The 21,572-nt window shown below is 38.6% G+C and overlaps 3 pseudogenes; 2 read left to right on the top strand and 1 right to left on the bottom strand.

Moving 5' to 3' along the window:
- Window positions 1-5,041: 5,041 nt before the first annotated feature.
- LOC143583073 (3-oxo-Delta(4,5)-steroid 5-beta-reductase pseudogene) lies at window positions 5,042-6,183 on the bottom strand (annotated as a pseudogene).
- Window positions 6,184-9,319: 3,136 nt separating this feature from the next.
- On the top strand, window positions 9,320-9,425 carry LOC143583075 (U2 spliceosomal RNA; annotated as a pseudogene).
- Window positions 9,426-20,728: 11,303 nt separating this feature from the next.
- LOC143583076 (U2 spliceosomal RNA) lies at window positions 20,729-20,851 on the top strand (annotated as a pseudogene).
- The last annotated feature ends 721 nt before the right edge of the window (window positions 20,852-21,572 follow it).

The following is a 21,572-nucleotide window of genomic DNA, read 5'->3' as shown; positions in this document are numbered from 1 at the left end:
TGTAGAGTTCTTTGTGTAATCGACATATAGCATTTAAGACTAACTTGAAATACCGACTTATAGTTTGCATCTATATAGCAGGAACACAAACATTTGCATCTATATAGCAGGAACACAAACATTTGCATCTACAGACATTTGCATCTACATACATACAGACATACAGAGACATACAGAAACAACACAAACATTTGCATCTACAGACATACAGAGACATACAGCTTCGTATTACCTGAGCAGTTGGTCAGTTTCAGCTTCAAATAGAACTAATCGAACCCCAATCGAACTAATCGGCCACCAGGGGAGGGGGAGGAGGCTGAGCGGCGGCGACGAGGGGAGGGGGAGGAGGCTGAGCGGCGACGAGGGGGAGGGGGAGACGGGCTGAGCGGCCGCGACGAGGGGAGGGGGACGAGGCGGTGACGAGGGGAGGGGGAGGGGGAGGGGGAGGAGGCTGAGCGGCGGCGACGAGGGGAGGGGGAGGAGGCTGAGTGGCGACCTGAGTGGGAGGGGGAGACGGGTGGGAAATGGCAGAGAAAGAGAATTGCAATTCTCTGTGTAATGGGGGGAAATGAATTTCTCTAAGAAGTGGGAAAAATTTCTCCACTTTATTTTCTTACTAACCTACCAAACAAGAGACTTTTTTCTTTTTCCATTTCTCACCCCTCTAAATCTCTGTACCAAACACCCCCTTAGTTAAGATTTTGTGAATCAGTTTTTACATTTGGAATGAGTAAACGTGATTTTTTTAAACTATCTGACACACACCTATAACCTAGTGAGCTAGTGGTATGATGTTTGCCTCTCATAAATATGATAGCGAGTTCAAATCCTCGCAAGTGTGATTATGTGAATTTTTAAGTTAAAAAATAGTTTGTTAAAAAAATTGTTGAGACATACAATCCATAAATACTAACATAGTGTATTCAATAACAAACACCAAGATTTAAAAGTGTTTTCAGTCTCATTATATTAGCTTTTTTTACCTGTAAATGAAGTTCAATGAAGTGGACTGATGGATGTTTCATTCATGTTTCTATATGTATAACGGTTAATAATGCATTCTCTAAAGTATCTTACTAATTTATTAAATCAATACAATTCCTTCACATGTCCTTCTACTAGGTTGTTCACCTAGACCTCCAACTCACCATATTTTCATTCTCATAGTGTCTATTATGCTGCCACATGTCATTCACTACACACCAAAAAAACTTATTTAAACCTTAAGATTTTTCCACCATAATCATTTAATCTCTCTCTCTCTCTCTCTCCTTGCTAACTCCACCATTTTCTATATTCCGGTAATGTAAATCGAGATTAATCGTTTTCCGGTAAGGTTATATATTATACTCTACTGGCCAACAATGTTATATGATTTTATGGCAAGGTTATATCTTTTTCCGGCAACATCATATTTTCTTCCGGTTATTGTAGATCTAACCTTTTTATCTTTATTTTCATTGTTAACTGGTTTTTTTAAATCAGTTTAGGTTCTAAATCAAAAACGACGATGAAGCTAATATATCTACTTATTTACGTTTTCCCGGTAAGCATTCCCGGTAAGTTTTTCCAGCTATGTGTTATACCTATAACAATAATTGTTTTATATTTGTTTGAAGTTTTATATTTTCGTGTTTTTTTTTGTTCTACATGTTATTCTAGGTTCTAGATGAAAATTCGGTTCATCCATCGACGGTATCATCATTTCGTTTTTCCGGTAAGCTACATTTAAATTATGCAGTTATAAATTATAATTATAATCTTCCATAATATCAATGTTCTAACAAAACTTTCTTATTTCAGGTTATTTACCCGATTGATTTACTGAAGATTTCATTTTACTTTGATAATCAAAATCGGAGATACCATGGTTATTATCATTATTTGTTATTTTCTGGTAAGACATTCAAATTTTCTGGTTAGAAATTAAATATCAAATGCTCAATAATATCAACATTAATATTCTACTTTATAATTTCAGGTCAACGTCCAGACTGATACAAGGTCATTTCTCTTTAAATGCTACAAAAAAATCCAAGATACCATGGTCATTCTCACAATTTCGTTTTTCCGGTAACACCTTTAAAATTTTCTGGTAATTAATTATAATTCAAAAATCCGTATATCAATATTAATTTTCGATTTTATTATTTCAGGTTATTGTCCGACTCATATAATATAATTTCACGGATCGAGCATGACTTTATAAGATGTATTTTTTATATATATTGATGTATATTTACTTTTTTGAATATTCATGTATATTCAATTTCATAAATTTTAGTTAATTGTAAATATTCATGTATATCGGAGATACCTTGATGTATATTTTTTTTCCGACGCGTTAATAAATGACTCAATTAAGTATCCTATTAATACAATTTAGTTAGTTTGACTTTCTTAATTTGTTTAAATAACCTAATTAACATGAATATTATAACTTATTTGATTGATTGATTGTGTTAGATGAGATTGAGATTTATAGACGGTCAAATTCAAATTCAAATAAGTTATGATGGTCAAACTCATATTTATAGTACTTTGTTATTGCCATTTATAATATAATTATTGTATTTCAAGTCAAATTTCACCAAAGTCAAATTTAATCAATCTTAACGAATTATAATTAATTTAAAATCATTTCACCCAAGTCAAATTTTATATGAGTTTACCGTAATTATATATAGTTTTTTATATCATAACAACTTAATTTGAAAATAATTAGTCATAATTTACATAATAATAAGTTCTCTAAAATTAATGGTTCATAATCGATACATAATAATAAGTTGACTAATTTATATTTTACATAAATAAGTAAATGAAGATCTCGAATTTGTCTATGGTATTTCTCTACATTTTTTGTATATGATTTAAATTTGAATTTTTTTATTAATGTCTATAATAATTGTTTGACTAATATTTACATGGAATATATATCAACAGGTTTCATATTTAAACCGTATTTTTATTTGATGAAGTTGTCATGTTTATACATAAATCGTATTTTTATTTGGAATATATATGTTTGACTAACATATTAATGTCCTGTTTATATTTTCCGACATTTTTGTATATCCAACTGTTTTTCCAATATTATATTTATGTGAACAAAAAATTCTAATTCAGATTATATTAAATTTACAAATTATTAAAATTATAGTTTACAAGTATGCTATTATTTATATTTTTGTTATAAAATTACAACTTAGCGTTCATACTATTACGAATTCAAATTTCGTTCTAAATATTTTAAAAGTACTACTTCCTAAAATAAATACACGAAACAGAATAAGATTTCAACATTTATTGTGCAATGCAAATCAAATTTTACATATAATTTAACCTTTAATTTATAAGTAATGATTCATACTAATGATTTGACTAACATTTAAATGGAATATATATTCTCTTTACAATAATAACTTATATACATTTAAATTTTGATTATAGTGTTAAGGATGGTATTTGACTAACTTTATTAATATTCAAATGTTACTCATTATTAAATATGTTATTGTGGTATATTTAATTTGTATACTATTGTTTTATTATATTTTTTCAGGTGGTGAAGTAAAATGAGTTTCTTTTGATAGAATGTTTGAAGAAGTTGATGGTGGTTTAATATGAAATAACATGTGTATGTTTTTTATTGATGTTTTTTGGTTGGTCGATGTACATTAACTTATTGTAACTTTTAACTTTTAATATCTAGACAATGTAAATGGTTAACGTTTTGATCCGAAAGTTTGAAGAATTTTTGTGTTTCTTGAATTCGTTGTTTAAATTTATTATGTTTATTGCTATGTTTTTTCACCCGTGTGTAACACGAGCTATACCCTAGTATACTATACACTATTAAGAGTTGGCACATATTAGTTGATTAATACTACTAATAATTTTATAAATGTTGTATTTATTAGGGCATGGGTATATATATATATATATATATATATATATATATATATATATATATATATATATATTCACGCTCCTTAACCTACGTCACATCACTTAGCTCATTCAACTTCTTCTCACCCTATTTAACCCCCTTTCCTTTACTTTATTTAATGTAAAACTGATTATTATTAAATTATTGTGTGTGTAGAGGATTTTAAAATCCGTTAACATTTTAATTCATCTTACATTTAACGCCCCTTAACCATGAAGAGAGTAGCATGTCACTCGTTAACTATTGTCAACTCAGCTTTAACGCTCTAAGCTTTAAGGTATACCCCTAGACCTTATCAGTAAATAAAGTAAACACCAATGGTATTTACTAAACATTAAAAACACTACCAACGAAGTGTTTTTATTAGGAGTGTCAGTCATGTCAAATTGATATATTAAAATTTGTAACCCAAATGTGACCCATATTATTATGTGTCAAAAAATTCGACTCTAACCTGCACACACGTAAATTTGAGCCGACCCGAACACAAATCGTTGAACCTATTTATAAAAGAAAAACAATAAAAAAAAGTTAATATAATCTGAATCAGTTGAGTAAACAATTAATACATATATTTTTTGTTTGAAATTACTAAAAAATATTGAAAATGAATTGAAACAGAAGTGTCTCGATAAACAAATGGAAATTAAAAAAACATAAATAATTTTGGTGGTGAGGCTTAGTTTGTAATTTCCATCTTTGCCTCCGATTTTGGTGATTGTATTTGACGGCTTTAGCATCTTGTTAGTTTTAATAAAAATTTGTTGGTCGTTAAAAAAAAACATAAATAAAAATATAATTATAAAAGTTTTCTTTAAAAGACTTAAACGGGTAATTGGTTAATCCGAATCTGACCCGTTTTTTTACCCGTTTTTTCTAAACGGATTGTGTGAGTCGACCAAAAACCTTTTCTTTTTCTTTCGTGTCAACAATTCCCGCCCCAGTATTCACCGATAAATTCAAAAAACATATCATCTTAATCCAAAGAAAGAATTAATGTATTACAAGTTTTACAAAACTGATGCTGGTTTATGCAAACTTGTTCCAAACTACCTCCAATTACCATCAACTCCAACAATCAAACCTTTTATTCCATCTTAATTCACACACAAATACGACATGATGATGAACAACAAACACCAAATCTAAGGTACAATCTTGTAGCCTTTCATCTTATCAATCCAAGAAACCAAACTAGACTTAGTATTCCTAAACCCCAAAAACCCATGCTCCTTACTCTTGTTCATAGTATCCAACATACACTCACTTCCAAGAATCATATCCACAAACCACCACACTCCAACCTCTTCCAGTTTAGTAACCTGCAACCCTTTCTCCTTAACAATCTCATCCCAAACACCCCCTTTATCCTTCATCATCTTCCCCCAACTCTCGTCAAACCCGCCATCCTCCACCTCGAAATTCTCCGCCAAAACCTTCCAAAAATGCTTCCATTTGAACACGTCCCCGTTACTTATATTAAACGCTTCATTCTTCGCGTACTCGTCCACCGCAGCCCATATATGCTGCTCCGCTATCAAATCCGCATCCGAACAATCCGAGTACCCCTCCCACGCCTCCTTAATCTCCGGAAACCTAAACGGTACCCCTTCGTGCTTACAAATCGCTGCGTAAACGCATAACGAACCGATAATGTTCATCATGCTATACGGGGAAAACCCGAATATCGTCCCGGGTCGATGGACCGACCATGTCAGCCCTTCCTTTTGCTCCACCGCCTTAAACAAAACATCCTCTAAAGTATAATAAAAATTCGGGGCGGCAAGTCTTCATGGAAAGGTGGATCATGGGCCACTTTTCCGTACAACTCAAACGGCCCGAGGTAACGCTTTCGGCCCGTTTGAAGCGACACGTGTCGCAAACCGGGTGAGTTCGGTACCACAGCATCAAGCACGTTCTGAAACATCTGACCGTTGATTTCACAGTTTTCTAATTCAGTGGATCTGTTAGCCCAGGTGACGTAGAACAGGTGAGTGACGTCATGTAGAGCACCTAGTTTGGTTAGGTTTGGTCGGGATCTGAGATGTCGCACTGGATGTATTCGATTGGGTGGTCTGACGACGGGCGACGCCGTAGACCTTCCAAGGGCCGCCGGGGGTGTCGGAGAGAGGGAGGATCTCGGCGAGACTGTTGCCGACGATGCCGGTGACTCCGATTATTAAGGCAACGCTTTGGTATTTGGGTGGTGCGTTGTCGTCTTCATCGAGTTTTTTGTGTCAGTTGGTGAGTGATGATTAATTAATGATGTATTGAATTGAGATTTGGATTTTGAGAATTGAATTGAATTGAGAACTGAAGTGTTAAATTGTTACCTTAGCGGCTCCGATGGCTCCGGCCCACCACCAGCTCATTGTGGATGTTGGATTTGGGTGACCCGGCGAGATAAAGATATAGGTGGAACGGTGGAGAAGGATGTGGAATAGAGTTTTTTTTTTATAGACTTCTTGTTATTTGGCTGGCTTACCATGTGATAGATCATTAAAACAATTTAACAAATCATCGGGGATTTGCACTATTGATTTGCTTGATTTTGTGAAGAAATAAGAAAGATGGAGATTGAGGTTGGTTATGGAGGTTTAGGGTGTAAGAGGTAGAAGATGAATAATTCAGTCGGATCCATTAAAACATTGTCACGTGGCGCAATTTTAAAGGGCAAAAAATTCAATCGGATCAAAAATGGTTTTAGTCGGCCCGACGGAAATTTTTTGGTTAGTTTGAGTATTTTGTTTGGTCTTGGGCTATTTGTGGAAAACCATGGTAAAAAATGGCTATTTTGGGAAATTTCCGATTAGTTTATCATTAAAAAATATTATATGGATAAAGACGGACCCTCTATTATGAATCTATGATAATATCAGGTCTATTTGTTATAGAAGTTATGAGTGGTAGTTCGTGAGATATAAAGTGTGATTGCGGGGTGAGATGAAACCGGTAACACCACAAGGGGTAATGTCGTTTCACATAACCGCTGCATATGTGAATTGCTAAAATACGTTAAGAGAGTTTGAGAGGACTTGTGCATAGAGTATAAGGATGAGTTAATTGAGTTATTTAATCATAATGTAGATTAGGTTGTATAAAAGGGTAACATTAATTACGAGAGGGCCGAGACAATTAACATATTTTAGGTAATTACATGTACTTAGAGCCGAGGGTCTCTCTGGAAGCTACCTCTCTATTCCTTTGGATAGAGGTACGGTGTGCCTACATCCCACCCTCCCCAGACCCTACTTATAGCTTTGCTGTCGGTGGGATTTTACTGGGCATGATTGATTGATTGATTGATAGGTAATTACATGACCTGAATATGCAAGTGTAATGGGGTATTTCTTATTTGTATAATGTGATTAATTATTTTTATATTGCTATAGTCCAATATGTTACATGAGATGAGTTTTATATGTGTCACATACTAAGTGTTTTGGGTTAACTTTGCACGTTTGATTCATAAAGTGGCCGTGAAGATATTGTGTGCCCAAAACCATGTCATGCCACAACACCATTTTCCCCAAGTCTCCATGCATCACACCTTTTAATACTTGTATTTCCTTTGTTTACATTTGTTTTAGCAGTTAATTAGTTAGTGTGTTAGTGGGTTATTAGATTGTAAGGCTATATAAGCCCATGTTGTTTTGCTTTATGGGAATTATGAATGAAATGAATTAAAAGTCTGATTATCTCTCTAATTTCTATCAACTTTCGTTCTATTTTCTTAGAACCATTTGATAAACGATTAGGTAATTCGTATCAGAAGACACGTAAGTGGCTTATGGTACATCTAATGATGTATCATACGTTGTTGTGTATGAGCATACGTCCAATGTCCTCTGAGATATGTTGCAAAATACGTCCACGGAGTAAAATAGGGAGGGACCGAGTTCTTTTTTTTTCGTGTATTGTTTTCAAGTCAAATGAAATTTCGAGAATTAAATTTTTGAGGTGTTACAGGCCATTCACAGAACATTCACCTTTGTACCTTAATTACCAATCATACTTGGATGACCCATATGAGAAATTAAAAAAAAAACTGAAATCCGCATCTTTGATTAAGTATGTTACTACTTACTAGCCCCATTATATATAATTATTATAATGTATCATTTTCATATCCTTTGAAATCTAAGCATATTATTTTAATTTCATCAGCAACGTGCTGCTGGTAAACGATGGCCTAATTCATTTCTGTTACATTTATAAGGTATTTTCCATCATCTTTGACAATAATCTTCATTGAACACCGAATAAACTCAACTCATGTACGTGCATTATTGAAATGTTTTAGAGGAGTGACGGTGAAGGTCCACACACTGCTGTAGATTTTGCTAACGGGCAGCTAGTTTCGGTTGTAACAACATTGACTCATGCAGTGTATGCTTTCATTTTCATTAGCTAATTAGGATCGATGTTTTCGTAACTAAACTGGTCACCTTACCAGTCCACTAGTCGAAAAATTTATAAATGTAAACCACATATAAAACTGATTTAAAACAATATGAAACAATTCTATGCTTTGATGTGGATTTGTAATTTTCAATGATATATGAAGATTTAAATAAATAAATAAATGATTGAGTTGAAGCAGTAAGCGGACCTAGGAGTGGAAATGAGTCAAACCCGAACTTGACTAGGCTTGAGCTCGGCTTATTTTGACTTACTAGAACTCAAGCTAAGATCGTTTATGGACCACTAAATGAATTTTGAAGGAAAAAGATTGAAAACCGGTCAGAATGGTTCAAATGCGGACGGTTCAAATAGTAATACACACTCAATCAAAACAGTTATGTAGCTTGTTCTTGGTCCGATTCTGAAAACATGGATTAGCATCATTAATAAGAAGTGGAGAAAACAACAAAGAAAGAGAACATATGACTAAATAATATTCTTGAATCTATTTGCAGGCAAAGATGTCATTTGGAGAGTGTATAGCCACAGATGGCAGTCCTGCACAACAAAAAGAACAGGAGAAAAAACAATGGAAATTCGTTACTTGATTCCGGTTGACTCAAACGAAACACCATATTTCATATATAAGAAGGGAATATATGTGTAATTCAACATTCGGGACTGTCCTGTCCGGTTAAAAGTCCACATATTCATAACTCTATTCAATAACGGAAACTCGCAAATTCACAAGTTGATTAGATAACGGAAACCCACAAATTCACAACTTGGTTTCAAAATGCTGCCTCTAAAGTAGATAAATAAAGAAGTGAAGATATCAAACTGAGAGATTTGTTGTTTTATGGAACAAAAGGAGGACTTTCGTATACATCCCACATCGGCGGAGGGAACAAACATACAAGGGGCAATTCAGTATAAAAACAAAGGCCTTGGAATTGAAGAAGCATACCTTTCTTGGCCTTTTGGCTAAGTTCAATTGTAGTTTCTGTTCTTATCAGTTTAATATCTGATATGTGAGTCATTGGTTCACTCGATATTTGTCACACCCCGATCAAAGGCGGCTGAACATGCTGGGGTGCAACGATTGCTCATAAGAGCATGAAACTATTTAAAGCGACAATATTTAACAAACTCATTATATTTCACATCATCAATAATGTTGCATAACCAAATATTCATAACTCAAATACAACAAAATATAGCAAATCAAATATTGTTCAATTTTGCTAATATTTTAACGGTATTTGTGACGTTTTCTTCACCGAACTCTATAATCAACCTAGATGCAAACTTGTAACATTTCATAAAATAAAGTTTATCAACACAAAGGTTGGTGAGCAATTCATAAGTTTGAACAATAGATATATAGTATGAAAAGCCACAAAACTAGTATATAAAACCATAAATAATAGCTATAAACTTGGATAAATAGTTATCGCTAACAAGTTAGCGACACCCAATTATAAGGGTTGCCAAATAGTTTAGGATTTTATAGTTATCGTTAATTGCATTACGTTAACGACACCTTGCCATGAGGGGTTGCCAAATGGTCTAGGATTTATAGTTCCACCATCCAAAAGCGATAAACACATAGTCAAATAAGCATAGAACACCAAATCGAGCAATTATTCAAGTAAGGTATACAACAACGTTTGTGGTTTAAGACCCCAAATATAAAACATTTAGTTTAGATAAGTTGAAATGTCACCCCCAAAATAAAAGATAGAAAACGGGGTATGAAGTTACTCACGTTCAAGTAATAAACTTGAAAGATTGATTATTTGGAGATTTGCCGGAACGACGAGTTTAACGTATAAAGCCTAAATAAAAGAAAGTCTTGGATTTAGAAAGGTTGTCTTGAAGATCTTTAAATAAAATAATTGTTGCAAAAACTAATCAATTAAAGTTCAAGGTTTAAAATGTAACTATTTAAGAATTTATAATAATAACCATTTTAAAAAATGTAAGTTTGCTCAAAACCGGGTTAAAGTATCTAACATTAATATTTACTTAACCAATGTTAAGTAATAAGGTGGGGAAAATGCTAAAATGCAAGTTCCATTAGGCTAAAGATACTAAAACGGGTTTTTAACGAGTGTTCGGGTTGTCGGTTCGGGTCTTGACAAATGGTCGAACCCAAAGTCAACTTTCCAAAATATTAATTGTTATGAGATAACTCATTAAAACATACTAACACTTAACCAAGTACGTAGATCTATTGTTGAGAACTAACAACGCACGTTAAGCGAGTGTTCGGTTTTGTCGGTCCAAACTATGTTATGAGATCAAGTTGGATCCAACTATTCCAAGTACTTAAGAAAAATAATTAAAATCAGTTTGTAAACTATTTTTTTTAAAGAAATATACAAGTCTTGATAACTAAAAACACACTTGTGTGTCTTAAGCGAGTAAAAGTCGGTATAGTTCGGTCTCCATCTCACAAATAGTTCATAGATGGTTTCTACATGCCCAAATATCATAGAACTTGTATATTGGTTTATAAATGAAGAAAACTTAAATTTTACAACAAAAAAAGTTAACTACAAGTCTTTTAAGCAAAAGTTTCGGTTTAGTTCGGTTTCCATCTCCCAACGAGTTCATAGATGGATTCTATATTGTGACACCCGGTAAAATTTCCAATCCCTTAAACCAAGTAATCAACCTAAATATTAGGTAATTATGTTATATGCGCCTTGCGCGAGCGCACCATGTTAGTCAGCGCGTGCATTTGTTATGTGCGCCCTGCGCGAGCGCGCCATGATAGTCAGCGCGTGCATTTGTTATGTGCGCCCTGCGCGAGCGCGCCATGTTAAGAACCAGCGTGGGCATATGTTATATGCGCCATGCGCGAATGTTTTGGCTTTATGTTTTCATGTACCTTAACGTTATGTTGTCTAATGGGTTGACCATCCCGCATGATGCTAAGGCGGGTGCATCCTAAATCGTTTATGCGCGTGCGGAAGGGAACTAACCTCCCCGCATGGCGGGAACATTGAGAGCTAGTTTGTCTGAAGCTCCAAGATGGAATTGACTTCAACATAACTGATCACTATGTTGAAATACCAAGACCACCTGGAGAATCTACAAATGAAACTCAATGTCCCTAACTGCGAGAAGGGTACGCACCTACCCGCAGCAAAGAAATGTCCTTCACGCAGAAAGCTATGCGCACAAAGTGATACGCACAGAACACTTAGTCTATTCTCCAGACGTAGGGAGATTGCTCCCGCCCAAAAGGAAACAGTAGCGTGTTTCAGAGATTTTCCACTTTTTACTGTACACTGACAAAAGTACCTGAAAAAAAGCACACAGTAACATGAAAAGTCAACTGTCAGCCACCCTATTCTCACCAACCCCAGACCTGCATGTCCTGACCAAATCAAATCAAAATCTTTTATCCACTACTCCACTTTTAAATAAATAATAATAATTTCCATACTTACACCTGGATATGAAAAGATTACAATCCCCTAAAGCAAGGGATTGTGTTCCCTTGAGTTTGCCTATAAATATGTAACCTAAGTTATCACCCAAACACACTTCAAGAACTGCAAACTTGCACTAATCATCTCCCAAGCATCCGTTGTTTTCATTTCCGATCCTGTTACTAGACCTTCAATTCCGAGGCCAACACCAAGAAAACCCGAATCTCGATTAATCCCTTAACAAGAACCACAGGTGAGTCTCACAGCCCCTATTCTCGCTGTTTTCACTGTTTTTAAACTGTTTTCGGGGCGAGGGACACGTACTTAAATAATGTTTTATCATAGTATACTTACAAGCTATGCAATCGATTGCGTTTAAATTATATTTCATGATGAGCAATGCGAACGGTTATCTAAGGTTTTCGATGTGCGTGCGCTAGAACTCGAGTAAGTGATCACTTTACCATTGGAACTCTAAGGGTAGGGACTGCTGGTTTGATCCGCCCACTCGTAGGGGTCGCACCTCTTACACAGACGAGTGCCTAGTATGGTCATGGGGCAGTACTATGGGATTGAGCCCGCTCGTAGAGGTCGCTCCTCTTACGCAGACGAGCGCCTTGTTTTCCGGCACAACGTCCGCGCGTAACCCGCGGGACGGTATTACAGTATTATTCGCTCGTAGTGGCAGCGCCACTTACACAGACGAGCACGGCTTTTCAGAAATGTCCACGCGCAACCCGCGGGACGGTATTACTTATTTCGCTCGTAGTGGCAGCGCCACTTACACAGAAGAGCACAGCTCCCAGAAATGTTCGCGCGTAACCCGCGGAACGATTTTATCAGAATATGTTGATAGAACTATGTTTTACCAAGCATGTGTTTTAATGATGCTATCAGAATTGTGTTTCAGAATGATTTGTATCAAGATTATGATGCAATACGATTTATCAAGTTACTAAAACTTGTGAACTCACTCAGTTTATACTGATTCAAATGTTTTTACGTGTCTTTCAGGAGATAACTAGGTAGCGCATGGAGTCACACTTAGAGCACCTCACGCTGAACATCTAAAACTAGCTTTTTGGAAGATTTTAGTTCTATCCCTTCGATGCGCGTGGTTGTTCCCGCCGCGCAAGGGGATATGGCGTGGAAATCTTCAACAGTTTTATACTTGGATGTTTTTATGTAATTTTTAAACAATGTAATGTATTTGTATTAAACATTTCATGCGCAATGAAAATCTTTGAATGTTTGCAATGGCCCGTGCTTAATTATCAATCCCCACTCGCGCACGCCCGGCTGTTTCCGCCGCTCAGGGCCGGGTGTGACAGATTGGTATCAGAGCACTGGTTATAGCGAACTAGGAAAAGAAGTTTTAACCTAGACTATAACCGTTGGGGAATCGCATGAAATATTTTTCAAAGAAAATATTTTCAAAAGAAACTATACACACACTTAGGAACACGGGTCACACAGTGTCTAGTGAATAAAGATAAAGAACATTATGTGCTCAGAGTACATGCGCTAAGTTTGATATATTTTCATTCTCTTTTAAAGCGAGAATGCCTCCAACTAAAGCCAAAGGAATTACCATGACACCCGAGGAACTCGCGGAAATAATCGCGCAAGCAATCGCAACACATGAGGCCAGCAAGGCCGAATCAAGTCAGGGTCGTCAGAATGAGACCCCAGAACCTGAATCAGGAGCCTTGGACAAAGGATGCTCCTACAAGACATTCATGGCCTGTAAGCCTTGGCCATTCAAGGGTACCGAAGGGGCCATTGGGCTCTACAACTGGATTGACAAGATGGAGACAGTTCTCTCCATTAGCGGATGTAGTGAGAACCAGAAGGTCCTTTACGCGACCTGCATGTTCCAAGAAACAGCTTCGTCTTGGTGGAAACTTCAAACGAAAACATTGGGGCGAGAAGTTGCTCTCCACAAGACCTGGGAGGAACTGAAGGAAATGATGATGAGAAAGTTCTGCTCTCGCGCAGAAATCCAGAGTCTGCAGTAGGAATTCTGGAACCACACCATGGTAGGAACGGATATCGACGCCTACAACAACCGGTTCAACGAGCTTTGCCAGTTGGTGCCAGACATGGCAAACACGGAGGAAAAGAAGATCGAGAGGTATATCTTTGGGTTACCTCCTGTTGTTAGGGTTCCGCTCAACGCCGCAGCGCCTCCAACCTTTGATGAGGCGGTAGCGCGGGCCATCACCCTTACAAGGGATACGGTCCGTGCGGGTATGTTGACTACGCGCGGAAACGAGCAGCGAACCTCTGACTCCAAGAGGAAATGGAACTCTCACCACCGAGGGTCCGACTCCAAGCAGCCACCGTTCAAGAAGCAGGAGAGCGTAAGGGCTTACGCGATCCAAGCCGCGGAGCCATCAAGGAAAGGATACAGCGGGCCTTACCCATGGTGCAACAAATGCAAGTTTCACCACGAGGGTGAATGCGCGAGCGTCACGTGCGCTAAATGTAACAGGCCAGGGCACAAGACGATGAATTGCCGTGCTAAAGAAGCTGGAGCCAGTGACAACTGCTACGCATGCGGAAAGCCAGGGCATTTCAGTCGGGATTGCCCGCAAAGGGGAAACCAAGCTCGCGGGAGAGCTTTTGTGATCGGCGCGGGTGAAGCTAAAGAAGAGCCGAATGTGGTAACCGGTACGTTTTTGCTTAACGGCCATTTTGCATCTGTTTTATTTGATACTGGCGCTGACCTAAGTTTTATATCCGCTGAGTTTAAAGACTCCCTAGGCCTAGCAACCAGTAGGCTAGACACGCCTTATACTATAGAACTAGCCAATGATAGGCAGTTATGCGCGAACGAAAGAACTGAACAATGTGTAATAGTCATGGGAGGTCACGGGTTCAATATTAATTTGTTGCCAATAGACTTGGGAAGTTTTGACATTGTGGTAGGTATGGATTGGTTAGTCGAGAACCGCGCGGAAGTTATTTGCCATGAGAAGCAGGTTCGGATCCCACTGTTGAACGGAGAAACCTTGGTAATTCAAGGGGAAGGAAGGGGAGTTGCGACGAAACTGATTTCGTGCCTAAAGGCGCGTAAGTGCCTAAGGAAAGGGTGCTACGCCTTCCTGGCGCATGTCGTAGAGAAGAAAGGAGATGAGCGAAGAATTGAAGACTTACCAGTAGTGCGCGAATTTCCAGAAGTTTTTCCTGAAGATTTGCCCGGATTACCGCCGCCGCGACAAGTCGAGTTTCGTATTGATTTGGTCCCAGGAGCTGCGCCAGTAGCTCGAGCGCCTTATCGATTAGCTCCATCTGAGATGCAAGAGCTATCCAATCAGTTACAGGAACTATTGGATAAGGGTTTCATACGCCCAAGCTTTTCACCTTGGGGAGCTCCAGTACTGTTTGTTAAGAAGAAGGATGGTTCGTTCAGAATGTGTATTGACTACAAGGAACTGAACAAGCTGACAGTCAAAAATCGGTACCCCTTACCGAGGATTGACGACTTATTTGACCAGTTGCAGTGATCCAGTTATTATTCAAAGATAGATCTACGGTCAGGATACCACCAACTTAGGGTCCATGAGGAAGATGTGCCGAAAACAGCCTTCCGAACTAGATACGGCCATTATGAGTTCTTAGTGATGCCTTTCGGGCTAACTAATGCGCCGGCTGTATTCATGGATCTGATGAACCGGGTATGCAAACCATACTTGGACAAGTTTGTGATTGTGTTTATAGATGATATTCTGATTTACTCACGGACCAAGGCCGAGCATGAGCAACACCTGAGATTGATTTTGGAATTGTTGAGGAAAGAAAAGTTGTATGCGAAGTTTTCCAAGTGCGAGTTTTGGCTTAGAGAAGTTCACTTTCTCGGTCACGTTGTAAACGAGAAAGGAATACACGTTGATCCTTCCAAAGTCAAGGCCATCGAAAACTGGGAAGCGCCAAAAACCCCAACTGAGGTGAGGCAATTCCTAGGACTAGCTGGCTACTATCGACGCTTCATTGAGAACTTCTCCAAGATAGCCCTACCTCTGACCGCGCTAACTCAGAAAGACAAGAAGTTTGTTTGGGGCGAAAGTCAGGAAGCAGCGTTTCAAATGTTGAAACAGAAGTTATGTAGTGCGCCAATTTTGTCTTTGCCCGAGGGGACGGATGACATCGTTGTTTACTGCGACGCTTCACATCAGGGACTTGGATGTGTCCTTATGCAGCGAGACAAAGTCATAGCGTATGCCTCGCGCCAACTCAAGACCAATGAAAAGAACTACACAACGCATGATCTGGAACTTGGAGCGGTTGTCTTCGCGCTAAAGATTTGGCGCCATTACCTCTATGGTACAAAGTGTGTAATCTTTACGGATCACAAGAGCCTTCAACATATATTTGATCAAAAGGATTTAAACATGAGGCAACGAAGATGGGTGGAGTTGTTGAATGATTATGATTGTGAAATTAAGTACCACCCTGGAAAGGCGAATGTGGTAGCAGACGCGCTGAGTAGGAAGGAGCGAATAAAAACGCTACGAGTCAAGGCTCTAAGGTTGACCATACACGCAGATCTCTCTACCCGCATCCGAGACGCTCAGCAAGAAGCCTTGAAACCAGAGTTTGTTAAAAACGAATGCCTTGGGGGTATGACTAAGAGTTTGGAACTTAAAGAGAACGGCAATCTATATTTCGCTAACCGCATATGGGTCCCTCTCAAGAGAGGATTGCGCGAGCAAGTACTAAACGAAGCTCACAAGACACGGTATTCCGTACATCCTGGCGCGGACAAGATGTACCAAGATGTTAAAGTGCTGTATTGGTGGCCCAATCTTAAAGGCGCCATCGCGACGTATGTCAGTAAATGCCTGACGTGTTCGAAGGTGAAGGCTGAATACCAGAAACCATCAGGGTTGCTTCAACAGCCAGAAATTCCCATGTGGATGTGGGAACAAATCTCTATGGACTTCATCACCAAATTGCCAAGGACACCTGGGGGTTACGACACGATCTGGGTTATTGTGGATCGGCTAACTAAGTCAGCGCACTTCCTACCGATCAAGGAAACCGATAAGATGGAAAAGTTAGCCCGATTGTATATTCGAGAAGTAGTTTCAAAACATGGAGTCCCAGTGTCCATCATTTCTGATAGAGATAGTCGGTTCACATCAAGGTTTTGGAGATCGTTACAAGGAGCTCTAGGTACTCGCCTTGATATGAGTACAGCTTATCATCCTCAAACGGATGGGCAAAGCGAGCGAACAATCCAGACATTGGAAGATATGCTACTCGCGTGCGCGATCGATTTCGGAGGTAGCTGGGATACTCATCTCCCATTGGTTGAATTTTCTTACAACAACAGTTATCACACAAGCCTCAAGGCTGCGCCGTTTGAAGCTTTGTATGGGCGCAAGTGTAGATCCCCACTGTGCTGGGCTGAAGTGGGTGACAAGCAAATGACTGGTCCAGAATTGATCCAAGAAACAACAGACAAGATTTTTCAGATACGGGATCGCCTTAAGACAGCGCGCGACAGACAGAAGAGCTACGCAGATGTGCGAAGGAAACCGTTGGAGTTTCAAGTAGGGGATAGAGTACTTTTGAAAGTCTCTCCATGGAAAGGAGTCCCCCGTTTCGGCAAGCGAGGAAAGTTGAATCCGCGCTACATTGGACCATTTGAGATCCTGGAAAGGATCGGTCCGGTTGCTTATAAACTCCGTTTACCCGCCGAACTCAGTGGAGTTCATGATACGTTTCATGTGTCCAACCTCAAAAAGTGCTTATCTGACGAAACGTTGATTTTGCCGTTGGAAGAGATTCACATCGACAAACAGCTGCACTTCGTAGAAGAACCTATAGCAGTAACCGATTGGAAAGAACAAAAGTTACGCAGAAGCAAAATCAAGTTAGTAAAGGTTCAATGGAAATCAAGGCGTGGGCCTGAATTCACTTGGGAAAGAGAAGATCAAATACGCAAGAAATACCCACACCTCTTTCAGAGCATGGCTTCTGCCAGCAACGTCTCCTAAATTTCGGGACGAAATTCGCTTAACAGGGGGAGAATGTGACACCCGGTAAATTCCCAATCCCTTAAACCAAGTAATCAACCTAAATATTAGGTAATTATGTTATATGCGCCTTGCGCGAGCGCGCCATGTTAGTCAGCGCGTGCATTTGTTATGTGCGCCCTGCGCGAGCGCGCCATGATAGTCAGCGCGTGCATTTGTTATGTGCGCCCTGCGCGAGCGCGCCATGTTAAGAACCAGCGTGGGCATATGTTATATGCGCCATGCGCGAATGTTTTGGCTTTATGTTTTCATGTACCTTAACGTTATGTTGTCTAATGGGTTGACCATCCCGCATGATGCTAAGGCGGGTGCATCCTAAATCGTTTATGCGCGTGCGGAAGGGAACTAACCTCCCCGCATGGCGGGAACATTGAGAGCTAGTTTGTCTGAAGCTCCAAGATGGAATTGACTTCAACATAACTGATCACTATGTTGAAATACCAAGACCACCTGGAGAATCTACAAATGAAACTCAATGTCCCTAACTGCGAGAAGGGTACGCACCTACCCGCAGCAAAGAAATGTCCTTCACGCAGAAAGCTATGCGCACAAAGTGATACGCACAGAACACTTAGTCTATTCTCCAGACGTAGGGAGATTGCTCCCGCCCAAAAGGAAACAGTAGCGTGTTTCAGAGATTTTCCACTTTTTACTGTACACTGACAAAAGTACCTGAAAAAAAGCACACAGTAACATGAAAAGTCAACTGTCAGCCACCCTATTCTCACCAACCCCAGACCTGCATGTCCTGACCAAATCAAATCAAAATCTTTTATCCACTACTCCACTTTTAAATAAATAATAATAATTTCCATACTTACACCTGGATATGAAAAGATTACAATCCCCTAAAGCAAGGGATTGTGTTCCCTCGAGTTTGCCTATAAATATGTAACCTAAGTTATCACCCAAACACACTTCAAGAACTGCAAACTTGCACTAATCATCTCCCAAGCATCCGTTGTTTTCATTTCCGATCCTGTTACTAGACCTTCAATTCCGAGGCCAACACCAAGAAAACCCGAATCTCGATTAATCCCTTAACAAGAACCACAGGTGAGTCTCACAGCCCCTATTCTCGCTGTTTTCACTGTTTTTAAACTGTTTTCGGGGCGAGGGACACGTACTTAAATAATGTTTTATCATGGTATACTTACAAGCTATGCAAGCGATTGCGTTTAAATTATATTTCATGATGAGCAATGCGAACGGTTATCTAAGGTTTTCGATGTGCGTGCGCTAGAACTCGAGTAAGTGATCACTTTACCATTGGAACTCTAAGGGTAGGGACTGCTGGTTTGATCCGCCCACTCGTAGGGGTCGCACCTCTTACACAGACGAGTGCCTAGTATGGTCATGGGGCAGTACTATGGGATTGAGCCCGCTCGTAGAGGTCGCTCCTCTTACGCAGACGAGCGCCTTGTTTTCCGGCACAACGTCCGCGCGTAACCCGCGGGACGGTATTACAGTATTATTCGCTCGTAGTGGCAGCGCCACTTACACAGACGAGCACGGCTTTTCAGAAATGTCCACGCGCAACCCGCGGGACGGTATTACTTATTTCGCTCGTAGTGGCAGCGCCACTTACACAGACGAGCACAGCTCCCAGAAATGTTCGCGCGTAACCCGCGGAACGATTTTATCAGAATATGTTGATAGAACTATGTTTTACCAAGCATGTGTTTTAATGATGCTATCAGAATTGTGTTTCAGAATGATTTGTATCAAGATTATGATGCAATACGATTTATCAAGTTACTAAAACTTGTGAACTCACTCAGTTTATACTGATTCAAATGTTTTTACGTGTCTTTCAGGAGATAACTAGGTAGCGCATGGAGTCACACTTAGAGCACCTCACGCTGAACATCTAAAACTAGCTTTTTGGAAGATTTTAGTTCTATCCCTTCGATGCGCGTGGTTGTTCCCGCCGCGCAAGGGGATATGGCGTGGAAATCTTCAACAGTTTTATACTTGGATGTTTTTATGTAATTTTTAAACAATGTAATGTATTTGTATTAAACATTTCATGCGCAATGAAAATCTTTGAATGTTTGCAATGGCCCGTGCTTAATTATCAATCCCCACTCGCGCACGCCCGGCTGTTTCCGCCGCTCAGGGCCGGGTGTGACATATATGCTTAATATCAAAGAACTTGTAAAAATGATTTTTGAAACTCAAATATAGCAATAAACATGTTTAAACAACTATTTTAACAAAACTAGTAAACAAAAGTTCGGTTTCCGGTTTGGACTAGTTTCGGTTAAACCGAGGTTAGTCTTATACAAACCCACACCATGGAACTTGTAAATAAGATGAACAAACTAAAGGGTTAGAAGTTAGTCATAAGTGATATGTATAATAAGTTATGTGTGTGTAAATATATATCAAGAACACGTAGTCCTCCATGAAGCCTTGCCTTATGACATTCGAAACTTAACCAACCAAAGTCGGTGAAGTAACAAATAAAGGAAACAAGGGGTGTGTATTATATATATGTTGTACCACCATATTCAAGAGTTAGTAATGTTAGATGAACAAGTTAGAATGAAAGACTATAGTTAGTTTGACTTGAGAAGTCAAAACTTTAAAAAATACATAAGAAATAACAACCTTGAATCTATGGAGTTTGAGAGAGTTTTTTGGAGATGTAGCAAGAGTAAAATGAAGAAGATGGGTGTGTATATATAGGGAAGGAGTGAAGGGTTGGGTATAAAGATTCTTTTATGGTTTGCATAAAAATGGGTATGTTTAAATGGTCAAACAATGCATAATATAAAAAAAACAATATTTTATATATTTTAAATGACAAGATCCAATATTTTATATATTTGAAATGTTCGGGTTACAAACGGGTCGGGTTTACATAACAAAAGTGACTCGAAATTGATGAATGTCACAATATTAATCTTATTTTTTATGGGGAAAACCCGTCAAAGTAGCTTGTTGCTTGGGTTTTCATGTGTCGTCTTGGTCTTACACAACCACCAAGGTTTGGTGCACCTATCCAATTTAAAGTTCAATTTTTTAGTATGTTTCGGTCAAAAATTAACAAACTAACTTTAGATCAAATTAGTGTGTGAGGCGAGGTGTTTAATGGTAAAAAGATTGATCACGAGGATATTATTACAAGGGAAAAAACCCTTAATTATGATAATCTTCGTTTCGGTCAAGAGTTTACAACATAATCTTTAATCGAATATCTTCGGTTAAAGATTATGAACTTAACTTTTGATCAAATTAAGCTTAATTATTATGATCTCCGGCACAAAAAACCCATGGACGGTGAAAATTATCACCGTTGATATTATTAATAACAAAATCGGTGATTACAAATGTTGGAGTTGATTAGTAAACGTGAACTAAGTGATACAATGAGTACTAGCAGCTAAACAAGTGAATTGTGTGTGACATATCGATACTATCAGCGAGCTCGAATTTATAATAAGAAGATTACAACTGTTATTCCGATTATTCCGGAAACCCTAGACTATTTCTTCAACAAGCCGTTGCTGCCCACGTTGTTTGTTGACGAAGTTCAAGCAGCGTTCTGTTGCAATCCACGTTCTTATAAACATATTTAACACGTGCTCTTATCTGCAAAACAATCAGATAATATAGGACAATTGAATTAGTCAACGTACCTTCCTCAGAATAACAGCTTAAGTCAACATCCTCAAGTTATGCTCAATTCCGAGGATAATAAAATCTACATCCAACAAGGTATAT

This window comes from Bidens hawaiensis, unplaced genomic scaffold (genome assembly GCF_021521415.1).
Source record: "Bidens hawaiensis isolate Kalapana, Puna unplaced genomic scaffold, B.hawaiensis_p1.1 tig00032115_1, whole genome shotgun sequence".
Classification (NCBI taxonomy): domain Eukaryota; kingdom Viridiplantae; phylum Streptophyta; class Magnoliopsida; order Asterales; family Asteraceae; genus Bidens; species Bidens hawaiensis.
The sequence above is the reverse complement of the archived record's forward strand: the minus strand, read 5'-3'. Positions and strand labels throughout refer to the sequence as shown.